The following is a 16,022-nucleotide window of genomic DNA, read 5'->3' on the forward strand; positions in this document are numbered from 1 at the left end:
GTAATTATAATACAGTGGGTTAAGTACAATGATGGATGCAACAACAGTCTGCAATGGTAGCACATAAGCATAGTACCAGGTCTACAGTCAAAGAGCAGGAAAAAAAAACCTCTAGGGAGATGAATCTTCACTCAATCTTGAAATTCAAATAAAACCATACTGAAGAAATAAGTTGGAAAGAGAACGAGTCAGGTAGAGGAACAGTTCAGTGCAAAAGCCTAGAGACAAATATACCCTCGTAAGAAACTAAGGGACATGTATGGCTCAGCAAAGATTCCATCACGTGCTCTAAGCATGACATACCTGTCACCACTCCCCCTTCCCGTGTCCATGGCAGACATGGCTAATTGATCACAGCATTCCAACAGAACTCAGATGTCTCCCCAAGTCCTTTTAGCATGGCACTCTAGGGAGTCAATTTCAGTCCATCAGAATGCAAGATGAAATGTCCTTGCCATCTTTGCTATAGATGATGGGGAGCCTTTGAAGGTTATAAATAGGGGAAGGACAGTAGCCTGATTTGTGATTTAAAAGATTCCTGTGGTAGAACTGTAGATAGTGGATTTGGGAGGGAGTCGAAACAAAAATGAAAGGCTGCTTTTATATCTTATATATGAATCATTATAGGACATAAATTCTTCTCACAGCCTGTATTCAAAAGGGAATTAAAAAGCAACTGGGATAGAGCCCATTTAGCTCTATAAGGTCTGAGCTAGCACTGTGTTTGGCCCCATCATTAACAGAAATTCCAAAGAGAAAAAAAATTCAGAGTCTTCCCTCAGAAATTTCCCCATCTCAGCTATGCTAACATTTGCTCCTGGAGGATGAAGGTGCTAGAGTTTCTCTAGGAAAAAAAAAAAAAAAATCATCTCATAATGAATGCTACCACCTTACTAAAGAGGAAAGAATGTTATTTGTAGTTGCTGTTTTACCATCAGAGAGTTGAGTTCTAGAAACTTCAATTTAAAAAAAACTCAACAGGAAGGGAATAATAATTTAGTTTGGTCTACACTGCTTTTGCAGTCAGAGCAGTCAGTGACTTTCAAAATAACCTCAGCTGGGCTTGTTGAATTAAAAGAGTGAAGCTTTTTTTTCCACTTTTTTTTTTTATCCCAACAGAACTGCCACTTGTCAGTCGATTTGTTTTTAATTCCCAGGTCTCCCTGGTTTGTTTGTAGCTACTATGTTTTTTCTTTCTAAGTGCATGAGGAGGGTTACAGTTTTGATAATCCATGTCCCCCAAAGGCTCCGGGGATAGAGGGAAACAGCTAAGTTGAGAGGGAATCTATCAGGAGGAGAAAACACCAGATACGAAGGTTTGTTCTAATCACACAAGTGAGGTTTTCACATGAGTACTGGGGGTGACAAATCAAGAGGAGGCAATCAGATATTAGACACCAGGCATTTAGCAGGAGGAGAAAGGAAGAGGAGATTTCTCAAGTCAATTTCGTATTTGGGTAGAAATCTGCAGGCTTGAGGCACCTATCACTGTTATATCTAGACTTCTGGACAGACACCAGCCAGGAGAGGGGAAGAAGGTGGGTGAGAGGTGGGCAGCAGCAGGCATCATGAGGAGGGGAAATTCTTTTCCCAAAGGACTCCACACCAAAAAAGTGCAACCAGAACAAAGAGTTATGCTGTTTCCATTGAAAGAGAGATGATTCTTTGAAAGTGACAGAGCAGGTTGAGTCAGGGAACTCTGACCCCGACCCTCCATGGTGTACCCTCGGTAACTAAAATACCTTTCCATACCACTCTATTTTCTGTGTGTTTTCTTCATTTGTTTGGAGGAGATACTGTGAGAGAAACTGAGGAATACTATTAGAATTTTAAGCTTCTATTTTATGCTTTAGTCTAGAAAGGATTTAAGAAAAATTTTAATGGTAAATGTACCTCCCAAACAAGTCTATCAAAACTTAGGGAGTATTTTTTGTTTTGTTTTGTTTTTTGCTTTCCACACCCCAAAACAAATTCTTTTGATGGACACTTATTTTAGTCTGCTCTTTCTCTCTCAAAAAAACAGCTGTTACAGTCCAGAGACCAAGGCTTCCTCACTTGTGGAGTAAATGGAGGAGGAGTCTGTTGTCATGTAAATTACACCTTTGGTCTTCCACCAAGACAGTCTCCACACAGTGATTTGTTTTGTGAGTACATCAACAAACAAGCAAGGTCTAGCATAAAGAGCAAACCAGTCCTTTACTCTCCATCAGAGATGAGTCTACCTGAGATTGGTATGATGGGATTCCCTTTGATCTCTCATCTCTCTCTACTCAGCACGAATCCCCACCAAATACTCTGTGATTCTACTTCACCCTCCCCACAGAAGGATGCTAAACAATGATTCATATCATTAAGATGGTCCAGAGTGAAGATTTCACAGGATAAATATTTTTTTTTCTTAATATGAATCACCTCTCCTTAAAAACCTTGATCCAGTATTTTATGTCCACAAAATGACTACTCTTTCTGTAGCCTTACTAAAGCCTGTCTTCCCAGACGGAAGGAAGGAAAGAAGGAAAGTCAGGAAGATACACCAACCCTGCCCAGGAGCTCTATTTTCTAATTGTGCAATATTGCTATTTCTCTTCATTTCTACACCCAGAGGCACAGGGAGCAAGGCAGGTGGATTTTGTTTTGGCTTGTTCTTGATGGTTTCTGTTTTGACAAGATGTCTGTAAAGACCTGCCCGCCCAGCTATAAAAAATTTTGTCTGGATTGAAACTTGGCATTTATAGTTGCAGTCTCAGGCAAGTCTTTTTTTTTTTTTTTAACTCTATTTGGATTAAATCTGTTAGAGACTCTTAAATAAGTGTAAATATCCATTTCAAGAGCTTTATGAGTTCCTTGATATTTTGTGTCCTACTATGTGAAGAAGAGATTCAAATCTCTAAGACAGAAAAGCCACCAGTCTATGATTAACGTTTCTTCCTAAGGCATGTGGGTGAATGTATTTACGTAGACAATATATGCATCCATGTATTGCCCATGCACGTTCAAATAATGAAATAAATGTTCAGCAAACTCCTGGCCCCCATCTCCATCCCCATTGGGAACCTCATCTTTGTCAGGCTGAGAAACACGCAGGGAAAGCAGTGAGCAGCAGGAGCCCACCTCGCATCCCTCTCTCTGTGACACGCAACAACACAGGCAGGTGAGGGTGAAGGAAGCCTGTTGTCCCCACCAGGAGCACAAGTCCACTCTTGGCAGGAGGCCCAGCGTGGAGCAGCATCTGTTGCCTGACCACTCAACTTGTCAAGAGAGCAGCTTGGTTCCTTTCATCGTATTGATGTCTCTCCTCCCTGCGCCCACCAGCCAAAAGGTTAGTGGTGTCCATGGTATCAAACTCTTAACCATCTCTTCTTTATTTTCCCATATCAATAGTTAGAAAAATATTTCTGTTATCTTCTCGTATTTTGTACAGATTGTTGTTTTTTGCTATATAAAAATGTTCCCAAAATGAAAACATTTAAAAATGCATAGAATGGCCTGCGATTGCAGGCTCACGCCGCCACGCCTGACTGGTTTTGGTGGAGACGGGGTTTCGCTGTGTTAGCCAGGCCGGTCTCCAGCCCCTAACCGCAAGTGATCCGCCAGCCTCGGCCTCCCGAGGTGCGGGTTTGCAGACGGAGTCTCGTTCACTCAGTGCTCAATGGTGCCCAGGCTGGAGTGCAGTGGCGTGATCTCGGCTCGCTACAACCTCCACCTCCCAGCCGCCTGCCTTGGCCTCCCAAAGTGCCGAGATTGCAGCCTCTGCCCGGCCGCCACCCCGTCTGGGAAGTGAGGAGCGTCTCTGCCTGGCCGCCCATAGTCTGGGATGTGAGGAGCCCCTCTGCCTGGCTGCCCAGTATGGAAAGTGAGGAGTGTCTCCGCCCGGCCACCATCCCATCTAGGAAGTGAGGAGCACCTCTTCCCGGCCACCATCACATCTAGGAAGTGAGGAGCGTCTCTGCCCGGCCACCCATCGTCTGAGATGTGGGGAGCGCCTCTGCCCCGCCGCCCGGTCTGGGATGTGAGGAGCACCTCTGCCCGGCCGCGACCCCGTCTGGGAGGTGAGGAGCATCTCTGCCTGGCCGCCCCGTCTGAGAAGTGAGGAGACCCTCTGCCCGGCAACCGCCCTGTCTGAGAAGTGAGGAGCCCCTCCGCCCGGCAGCCGCCCCGTCTGAGAAGTGAGGAGCCTCTCTGCCCGGCAGCCACCCCGTCTGGGAAGTGAGGAGCGTCTCCGCCCAGCAGCCACCTCGTCCGGGAGGGAGGTGGGGGGGGTCAGCCCCCCGCCAGGCCAGCCGCCCCGTCCGGGAGGGAGGTGGGGGTGTCAGCCCCCCTCCCGGCCAGCCGCCCCGTCCGGGAGGTGAGGGGTGCCTCTGCCCGGCCGCCCCTACTAGGAAGTGAGGAGCCTCTCTGCCCGGCCACCACCCCGTCTGGGAGGTGTGCCCAACAGCTCATTGAGAACGGGCCAGGATGACAATGGCGGCTTTGTGGAATAGAAAGGCGGGAAAGGTGGGGAAAAGATTGAGAAATCGGATGGTTGCCATGTCTGTGTAGAAAGAAGTAGACATGGGAGACTTTTCATTTTGTTCTGTACTAAGAAAACTTCTTCTGCCTTGGGATCCTGTTGATCTGTGACCTTACCCCCAACCCTGTGCTCTCTGAAACATGTGCTGTGTCCACTCAGGGTTAAATGGATTAAGGGTGGTGCAAGATGTGCTTTGTTAAACAGATGCTTGAAGGCAGCATGCTCGTTAAGAGTCATCACCACTCCCTAATCTCAAGTACCCAGAGACACAAACACTGCGGAAGGCCGCGGGGTCCTCTGCCTAGGAAAACCAGAGACCTTTGTTCACTTGTTTATCTGCTGACCTTCCCTCTACTATTGTCCTATGACCCTCCCAAATCCCCCTCTGTGAGAAACTCCCAAGAATTATCAATAAAAAATAAATAAATTTAAAAAAAAGAAAAAAAAATAAAAATAAAAATAATAAATAAATAAAAATGCATAGAATAAGAAACACCCCCGGCCTTCTTCACTTTGTGCTGTCATCTACCCCTGCAAGAAATCATCTGTGTTCATTTCTCCTTGGTCCCTCCAAGGTTTCTTTATGCAAAAACTAGTGTAGGAACATGTAATTTTATTTTCTTCTCTTTCATATTACACCACTCTGCACCTTAGCTTTTTCATTTGACAATATCATTCCACATTAGTACCTAGATACTGTCCTCCTTCATGTTTGACAGCTGCATGGTGTCACATTGGGTGGATGTAGAATCAACCACATGCTTGGTTCTCTGTACTTGTGCTGTTTTCAGTCTTTCCTTATAAGAGATATTGAAGCAATGAAGGCCTGTAATCCCAACAGTTTGGGAGCCTGAGGCAGAAGGATCTCTTGAGCTCGGGAGTGCGAGATCAGCCTGGGTAACATAGGGAGACCCCACCTCTACAAACAAACAAAAAAAATTAGCTAGGCATGATGGCACATGCCTGTGGTCCCAGGTCCTCAGGAGGCTGAGGTGGGAGGATCGCTTGAGCTCGGAGGTTGAGGCTGCAGAGAGCCAGGATGGTGCCACTGCACTGCACTCCAGTCTGGACGATAGCAAGACCCTTTCTCAAAAAAAAAAAAAAAAAAGGAAAAGAAGAAGAAAAAGAAAAGAAAGGAAAGGAAAGGAAAGGTGAAAGGAAAGGAAAGGAAAGGGAAAGGGAAAGGAAAGGGAAAGGGAAAGGGAAAGGAAAGGAAAGGAAAGAAAAGGAAAGGAAGGATATTGAAGTAATGTATTCTAACTAAAAAACATATGCTTTTTAATTTTATTAATGACATCCTCTGGTTCTCTTCTCCAGCTTTTTGAGTCATATATCTAATTAGTTTATTTTCATTGTTTCATTTTTTATTGATAAAGATATTTCAGGCTATAACTTTTTTCTTAGCAATGATATAGTTATATTGCAAAATTCTGATATATGTTTTCATCATTATTAAATTTTGTATTTTGATTTATATTTCTTCTTTGACCCAAGAATTGTTTTTAACATTTTTGTTATTTCCAAGTGAAAAGACCTTGCTCTGTATTGAACTATAATTTCATTGTATTGTTTTCAGATAATTTTGCTGCCCCTATTTCTACTTCATTAGAATTTATTGAAATTTTCTTTGTGGTATAATTAATATGTGATCAATTTGTATGAAAGATCTATGGGCTCTTTAAAAGTTGGAGCCAGGGTGTTCGTTTGATATATATCCACAGGAAGTAACTAAAAAGGTTGCTTAGGTCTTCTCTATCCTTGCTTTTTTTGTGTTTCCTTTAAACCACTTGATGTGACTTGTACTGAGAAAGGTTAGTCATAACCTCCAGTTATTAGTGAGTTTCTTCTATCTGCTGTGGTTTCTGTTTCATGAAAGTTCCCACTGTAATTTGCTATATAGATATTCTTAAATATTGCATCTTGAGTGAATTATAGCCTTCAGCGTTATAAAGTTTCATGTCTGTCATTATTAATGCTCTTTGGCCTGAATCTCACCTTGTTTAATATTAAGATTGTGACCTCCAGTTCTGTCTCTTTTTGTTTGCATTTTCCTAGTATAACTTTATCCATCCTTTTGTTCAGCTTTTCTTAAACACTTTTAGATGTTTCTTTTGTATACAGCATAGAGAATTGTATGTACTTGGTAATCCAGCCTGAAATTTCTATTAACAGCTAAGTTTATTTTTATTTATTCATACAGCAGATATGTATGGTCTCTAGTCTGTAATATTAATTCATACTATGTTCACATATATGTATATGTATACATACTTTTCACAATGTGATCTGTGATATTTTTGCTCTATTTTGTTTTCTATTTTTGGTTATTATTCTAATACTTAGAAAGTTATCTGTTTTGTTCTTGGAGTTAATTTTATATTAATTTTTATACAATGTCTTTAATTCCATCTTTGCTTTAGACATTATGTACTAGTTTCCTATTATAAACAACAGTTTGGAAGCTCTTCCTTTTCCTTCATGACCTAATTTTTAAAAATACAGTTACTGTCTTTTATATTTGCCTTTGTAGTATTAAATAAGCTAAAACTTTTTTTTAACATTTACGGATATTTTTCTTTTTTTTTCTTTGCTTTTAAGTTTAGGGGTATATGTGCAGGTTTTTAATATAGGTAAACTGCATGTCATGGGGGTTTGCTGTACAGATTATTTTATCATCCAGGTATTAAGCCTAGTAACCATTTGTTATTTTTCCTAACCCTCTCCCTCCTCCCACCCTCCTCCCTCAGGTAGGCCCCAGTGCCTGTTGTTCTCCTCTATATGTCTGTGTTCTCATCATTTAGCTCCCACTTGTAAGTGAGAACATGCAATGTTTGGTTTTCTGTTCCTGCATTAGCATGCTAAGGATAGTGGCCTACAGCTCCATCCATATTCCTGAAAAGGAGATGATCCCATTCCTTTTTATGGCTGCATAGTATTCCATGGTGTATATGTACCACATTTTCTTTATGCATTCTACCATTGATGGACATTTAGGTTGATTCCATGTCTTTGCTATTGTGAATAGTGCTGCAATGAACATATACGTGTGTGTGTCTTTAGGATAGAATGATTTATATTGTTCTGGGTATATACTCAGTGATGGGATTGCTATGTTGAATGGTAGTTCTGTTTTTAGCTCTTTGAGGAATCACCACACTGCTTTCCTCCATGGCTGAACTAATTTATATTCCAACCAACAGTGCAGAAGTATTCCTTTGTCTCCACAACCTTGCTAGTATCTGTTATTTGTTTGACTTTTTAATAAAAGCCATTCTGACTGGTGTGAGATAATATCTCACTGTGGTTTCGATTTGCATTTCTCTAATGATCAGTGATGTTGAGCTTTTTTTCATATGCTTATTGACCACATGTACGTCTTCTTTTGAAAAGTGTCTGTTCATTTACTTGGCCCACTTTTTAATGGGTTTTTTTTCTTGTAAATTTAAGTTCTTCATAGATAAATAAGCTAAAATTTTACCAACTGATTTGTTAGCTTTAAAAGATAACTTATGGCTATTACCTATGTGGCAAGCAATGATCTTAGACTACATTCCACATTTGCTACCCATTCTTCTATTTCTTTTTATTTTATTTTTTGAAATGGAATCTTGCTCTGTCGCCAGGCTGGAGTGCAGTGGCGTGATCTTGGCTCACTGCAACCTCTGCCTCCTGAGTTCAAGTGATTCTCCTGCCTCAGCCTCCTGAGTAGCTGGGACTACAGGTGCACACCACCAGGCCCACTTAATTTTTGTATTTTTACTAGAGATGGGGTTTCACCATGTTGGCCAGGATGGTCTTAATTTCTTGACCTCATGATCCACCCACCTCAGTCTCCCAAAGTGCTGGGATTACAGGCGTGAGCTACCGCGCCCAGCTCCCATTCTTCCATTTCTGTTGGTATATTATTCCTACATTTTCAGAGCATCTACAATGTACATATCATTCTGTTATGCTTATTTATAACTTTCATTTAATCTGAATTTCAAAGTTGAATATATATATAATATTCATCACTAGTCTTTTCCCTACAACTTTCCCTATGTCCTCCTTGTTGGCCAAAGGTCATTCTCTAGTGAATTTACCATCAAGATATGATCAAAACAATTTGTCTGTATCCTTTATAATTGTGTTAGTCCATTTTCGTACCGCTATAAAGAAATACCCAAGGTTGGGCAATTTACAAAGAGAAGGAGGCTTAAAGGACTCACAGTTCCACACGGCTAGGGAGGCCTCACAATCATGGCAGAAGGCAAAGGAGGGGCAAAGGCACGTCTTACATGGCGGCAGACAAGAGAGTGTGTATAGGGGAACTGCCCTTTATAAAACCATCAGATCTCATGAGACTTATTCACTATCATGAGAATAGCACAGGAAAAACCCATCCTCATGATTCAATTACCTCCCACCAGGTCCTTCCCATGACATGTGGGGATTATGGGAGCTACAATTCAAGATGAGGTTTGGGTGGAGACACAGACAAACCATATCAAAAACTGAGGAGCAACTTAGCTTCATACAAGGTTTTGGGCGCATCCTTTTTTTACCCTTGGGTGTCTCGTAGGTAGTTCCACGGCTTCTGCCATAAGGCATTGCTGTTGAGAAGCTCGATGATGACATTGGTCTGGTTTGTGCAGGTATAACTGAATACCACGCACTGGGTAATTTATAAAGAATAGAAATTATTTCTCATAGTTCTGGAGGCTGGAAAGCCCCAAATCAATGCACCAGCACCTAGAGAGGGTGTTCTCACTGTGCCATAACATGCGGAAAGCATCACACAGGGAAAGGGCAAAGAGAAAGACAAAAGGGGACTGAACTTGTCCTTTTTAAGGAACTTACTCCCACAGTAAGGAAGCCACTTCCATGATAACAGCATTGACCCACTCATGAGGACAGAGTCTTCATGATCTAATCACCTCTTAAAGGTATCACCTCTTAATATTGTTACAATGGCAATTAAATTTCAACATGAGTTTGGGAGGGGACCAACATTCAAATCAAAGCATAACTTTTCTTTCAAAAGAACTTTGTTTTTGCCTGGCTGTTATAAAGATACTTGTTTCATTTTCAAAATCAAATATTGTAATGGGTCAGTGTTCACAGTTTGGGGTCAATTTTCACTTTTAATGCATACATTTAAATCTTATTTCAAGAAAGGTGTCATGAGTTGTAGTTTAAATATTTGCTTTGTTCCAATGTGTTCATTTTCTTCTTTGGGAATTGCAATTACAGAAATGTTACATTTCCTTTGCCTCTCCTCCATATCATTTTTTCTATATCCATTTTTTAAATATTTTTAAATATTTTCTTATTATCTCAATTCTAACCTTTATGTTCCTAATCATTCTTCAAACTGTGAGTATTTTATTTTGTTCTGTATAATTTAGTCTTCATTTCTGAAGTGGCCTTTTTCTCCTTTATTCATTTATTTTATTTTATTTTTTTGAGGCAGTCTTGTTGTTGCCCAGGTTGGAGTGCAGCAGCACAATCATGTTTCACTGCAGCCTCCACCTCCTCAGTTCAAGCGATCCTCTCACCTCAGCCTCCTGAGTAGCTGGATCTACAGACGTGTACCACCATGCCTGGCAACTTTTTTTTCTTTTTGGTCATTTTGCCCAGGCTGGTCTCAAACTCCTAGGCTCAAGTAATCTGCCCGCCTCAGCCTCCCAAAGTGTCAGGATTATAGATGTGGGCCACCGTGCCTAGCAGATATGGCATTTTTAAATGTTGAAACAACTCCTGCAGGTATAGCAGGGCCTCTCTCTATATGTATATATTAGTGTGAATCAAAACTGAGGGCTCACTGTCCCTGTCTATATCAAGCTAAGAATTTAGCCTTAGGAATGGAAATAGTATTGTAGGGACTGCTCTGAAAAACCCGTCTGTTTCATAGGTGACCCACACAGGAAACTTAATGAAATACTATAGAATACCACAGTCCTTAATCAAAATAGTTCATTAAATCAGATAACCAGTTTTAAAATTACATATACATATGAAATATATATGATTTTAAAATCTTGTTTTCATTGAAAATATTCATTCACCAATCTTTTCATTAGTTAATTTTCACTTTCAGATGGGTGATCAGTGTTTAGAGTTTCATGCCATCTTGTTTGTTTTTGCATAAATCACACTTATAATGCAATGTCTATAACTTCTAATTTCAGTTTCTTTAAAGTTGACAGAATGTAAGTATCCCTGAGAAACAATATGGGTAGTGGGGTGAGCTCACAATTTTCCTAATATCTTATAGTCATCTTATTCACACCTGAAACAACAGGAATATTTTATAACTTTATCAAAGTTAAATATGTAACATTTAACTTTGGTTTCATAGACATAGAAACTCTTCTCACAGTTATGTTTCATGATATAACATAGTTTAATTGAGATGTACTATTAAAATAGTAAATTCAACTACTATAAACCCAGCAGACTTTTTAGATCTGTGTGGGTGGTAAACTGAAGAGTAGCCTACTGTGGGTGGGGGCGGGGCGGGGGCTCAGTCAGTATGTTTTACAGAAAGAGTTAAGAGCATTGGTTAATTGGATGAGTCAGCTTTGTGCATGCCAATTAAGAGAATGTGTACTGCTTTGTGAATTTATATAGCTCCTTCTAGGGCACACCAAGGTGTTCCAGAGCTCTTCACTTGGTATCGTTGTGGAATAAGCCATTCCCTGTAAAGAGAACAAAGGCAGATCTCTTCTCCACTTTACTGCTGAGAAACATAGATTCAGAATCCTCCTATGATATGCTCAGTGAAACACAATTATGACACTCCCCCACCTTACCCCTGTGTTCTTGTTGAATATTGATTGAATATTGAGCTCTTTCTCTGTCCAATCAGCTTGTGTGTGTGTGTGTGTGTGTGTGTGTGTGTGTGTGTGTGACCACATCATTGCTTTTTGCTCCAGCAGCTTTATTATCTTTTTAAGAGAGTTTGTTGTGTTCAGGACCTTCTAAAATATACTGTGGCAATTTTATTCTTTTGCTTTATTTCTCAGCATAAAGTCTACATTCAAATTGCTTTCACTGCTAATTTTCTGTTTTATTTCTAGTGAGGTAGCTAAGTTGCATTGATGCATTCTCTTCAGCAGAACATTGGTTTCCATTAAGATTTATAGTTTGCCAAGGAGTTTCAGCCTTTGAAACATCAAAAAAATATTTTGAACAATTTGAAAGTCATGTAAATTAGCATTGAAATAGTGTCCCTTAGCATTCATGGGAAGAAATAAAAGGGTGGCAAGGCCAGGAGGGGCAGATTCAAGTCATTGTATGTGCAGGCAGCAATCCTTCCAGCATTGGGGGAGTTCATATGAGGAGAATATCTTATCGCCTCATGAGGCAACACATACAGAGTTAAGTCAGCTAACTTTTTGTTTGTTTGAGAACCAAAGGAAGTGAGATCCTATGATTTTCAAAGAACATGATGCAAACCCCACTTCCCATGCTACATATGGTCTCTTCCTCCTTTCTTGATTTTTACATGCTGGCTTTCTTTCTCACTTGTTTTCATATTTCTATTACCTATTTTGGAGGTTTTCATTTAAAACAATTACAAACTGCATCTTGTAATACCCTTAGCAAAGAGGTGTTACAAAATAGTATATAATAAACACAGAAAAGCCTTAGAAGAAAAACAGGGTTTGATAGTAAATGAGCCAAATGGTAAAATAATTGCTTAAACAGAGGCACATTGATTCAGAAGTATGAAACATCTTAGTGGGAAGAAACAGATTAAAATCACTGCATACTATGATCACATTTTTTGTAAATGCAGTAAGTCTATGAATACATGTGTATATATTTATATGTGTGTGTGTGTGTGTACTCATACACTGTGTTTGAGTGAGTGAATGCTAAGCTAAGAAGAAAAAAATTCTGGAAGAATGTATATCAAAATATTAATGGTTATCTCCAAGTATTAGAATTTAAGAGGACTTCTTCTTTTTCTTCCTTTGTATTTTCTGTACTTTCTTAGTTTTTAAAACAAGAATGAATTATTTTTACTAGAAATACAAAACTGTTTACATTTGTTGCCAAAAAGGAACCTCAAATGGACATATACTACACGTATATGAAAGCACATTTCTGGCTCACTGCAGAGCTAATGTTGGCTAGGTATCTCCTGTACCCCTTCCGAGAGAACTTACACATTGAAATACCAAAATACTGCTCATCTCCTGGGCATAGATCTGAGGACACTAGAGTCAGTATGTATGTGAACACAGATCTGTATACTGGGGAAATATATAAATATTAGAGGAAATCATTAGTCACAATGAAGTCCACAAGATGTGATAAAACCATATGTGAAAGTCAGAACCAAAAAAAAAAAAAAATGATTGCATTCATCAAGCATAAGGACCACCAAAACAAAGTACAGTATTACTTCATTCTACCCATGTCTCACTCAGCTAGAGTGTAGCAGAAGTCATATGTATCAACTATCAACCTGCCTTGAGCAAATGCTACTAAAACACAAAAATTGTCTTTGTCAGCACACTGTCAAAATCTAAGAGTAAGAAATTATTAATGTAGGGAAACTTCTAGGGTCTTCTATTGATTCATAAAAATATTTTTTGCAGAAGTGGGCCTTAAAGCAAAGCTTGGAAAACAAGAAGTTCAAGAGCCCATGAAAGTGTAAATTGAAGTTAAAGTGGGAATACTGAGAAGAACTAGATTGGCGGTATGCCCCCTTTCTGAGTTGCCGGGGCAGTCCCAAGGCATGCTGTGCTGTAGGGGATAAGAAAGAGAAAACAGGAAGATATATGAGTGATTTTATTTATTTCCAATGTAAAACACCAAAAAAAAAAAAATCCAACCCTTTCTGGTTCATTTGAGCCCAGGTTGAAAGAATTCTTCCTACTTATTGATTTGGGATAGGTGAAAAAGAGTGTTGCAGGAGAGATGAGAATAGAAAAAGAGAAGCGTAATCCGATATAATTCTGATTTACAGGTTGGACTGCCAACTAGAAAGCAAATACTGACAACCTGAGATCTCTCTGCAAACAAGAAGATGCCGTGGAACAAACATTCACTGAGTCACTACCATGTGCCATGCAATGTGCAAAAGATCTAACAGTGTCCAAGACACAGTTTTTGTCCTCAAGAAATTTACAAGTTCAAAGAGAAGTTAACCAAAGTTAACCAAAGGCATTTCTGTAAATATCTCCTTTCTTAAGTTTTGAAATGTCTATTTCAAACTTTGCCCATTAATGAAGCATTTTAAAGGGTTCTACATCGGCTAGGTCCTGTGCCTAAAAATTTAAAACACATAAATAATCAAGGCTGATCTCTGTCCTTGAGGATGCAATAATCTGGTTCAAATTTAAATATGTTAATCAAACAGACAAAACATAAACCTTTAGGTTTCATAATATGACACGATCGATCTGACTTCATTCCTCAACTACAAACATGTCGAAATAGTGGATAAATAAATGTTTAAAGACAAAAATGGAGCTCAAAAGAAATGAGTGAAATTCTCTAGGTACTCACGATTAGAGAATTCATAATTCTTTTCAGATATACAATGAAAACTTATTATTAATCAAATATTTGTTGTAAAAGTCATGCCAAGGGAACTATTTTTGTTTTTTTTTTCTTTAGTATTTCAGTAAGTAAATACTGAACTCTGAAGTCTGCAGAGGATTAGAAATGGGTTCTCAATACAGGTAGTACATATTCATCTAAACTCTTTTTTATCCACTATATATAAATGTCTTTGTTTTCTAGTAAAAAAAAAATTCATATTCATGTTTCAAATTCAGAAGATATAAAAAATGCAAAGAAAAAGAGAAATCTTTTTAAATTCTAGCACTTGGAATAACTGCTATTAACATTTTGTTATATAAACTTCCAGATTTTTTTCTGTGCCTTTACTCACACAATATGAGTATATACTTATTTTACATATTTTCATCTTTATAAACCCTTAATATGCAGATAATCTTCCCTGGCCATTGTTAATTATAATTAGAAATAAAATACCATAAATTTATAACTTTAAAATCATCAAATTATTTGTTTATCAAAAAGTTATAATGCAGAATTTATGGAATATCTAAAATAGAACAACAAAAATAACAAGACTTTTTCATATCAAAACTTGTAGAATGCTGCTAAAGCTGTACATGTAGGGAAATGTCAGCTTTATATATCAATAAAGGAAACATTATAGAAAAGTAATAAGCTCAGCATTCAAATTAAGTTAGAAAACCAACAATTAAGTAAACCCAAAGTAAACCTAAAAGGAGGAAATAAAAAAATAATAAAATAAAAATAATTTATCTGGAGAAACAGCAAAAAGAAAATTTGAAAATTAACAAGCCATTGGTAAGACTGATCAAGAATTAAAAATATGTCACAAATAATCATAATTAGAAATAAGAAAAATAAATGTATCATATAGAGAAGCCATTTCAAATGTAAAGATTTACCATATATGTAAGAAAAATTTATGCTGTATATAATGCAATACTTTGGGAGAATACAAAGGTAAGGCTCTTTAACTTATTTCATATAGAATACAGCAATTTTGATAAAAAATACACAAAGATAGTAAAAGAAGGGAATATCATAGACCAAGATTGTCCATGAATAGAAAAACAAAAATACAAACAAAAATATTAGAAAACCCTCACCTAGTACCCATTAAAATGGCTACTATTAAAAAAGAAAAAGAAAACAGGCCAAGCATGGTGGCTCATGCCTGTAATCCCAGCACTTTGGGAGGCCGAGTTGGGCAGATCACTTGAGATCAGGAGTTCAAGACCAGTCTGGCCAACAGGGTGAAATCCTGTCTCTACTAAAAATACAAAAATTAGCCTGATGTGGTGGTGCATGCCTGTAATCCCATCTACTCAGGAGACTGAGGCATGAGAAATGCTTGAACCCAGGAGGTGGAGGTTGCAGTAAGCCGAGATCATGCCACTGCACTCTATCCTGTGTGACAGAGCAAGACTCTGTCTCAAAAAAATAACAAAAATTTTTTAAAAAAGAAAACAACATTAGCAAGGATGTGGAGAAACTGGAACCCTAGTACACTGTTGGTGGGAATGTAAATTGATGCAGCTACTATGAAAAACAATACGGTGCTTCCTCAAAAAATTAAAAATAGAATTAACATATGATCCAACAATTCCACTTTTGGATATGAAGTGGCATTATGCACAACAGCCAAGAGGTAAAAAACAAACAAGCCAACAAAAAACAGCATAAACATCCACTGATGGATAAAGGGATAAACAACATATGGTATATACATACAATGGAATATCATTTAGCCTTAAAAAGGAAGGAAATGCTACTACAGATATGAATCTGAAGCACATTATGCTAAGTGAAAAAGCCAGCCAGTCACAAAAAGACAAATACTGTGTGATTCTGCTTATATTAGGTACACAGAGCCATCAAATTCATAGAAACAAAAGTAGAATGGTGGCTGCCAGGGGTTGAGGGGAAGGAAGTATAGGGAGTTGTTTAATGGGTATAGTTTTAGTTTTGC

This window comes from Pan troglodytes, chromosome 5 (assembly GCF_028858775.2).
Source record: "Pan troglodytes isolate AG18354 chromosome 5, NHGRI_mPanTro3-v2.0_pri, whole genome shotgun sequence".
NCBI classification, from domain to species: domain Eukaryota; kingdom Metazoa; phylum Chordata; class Mammalia; order Primates; family Hominidae; genus Pan; species Pan troglodytes.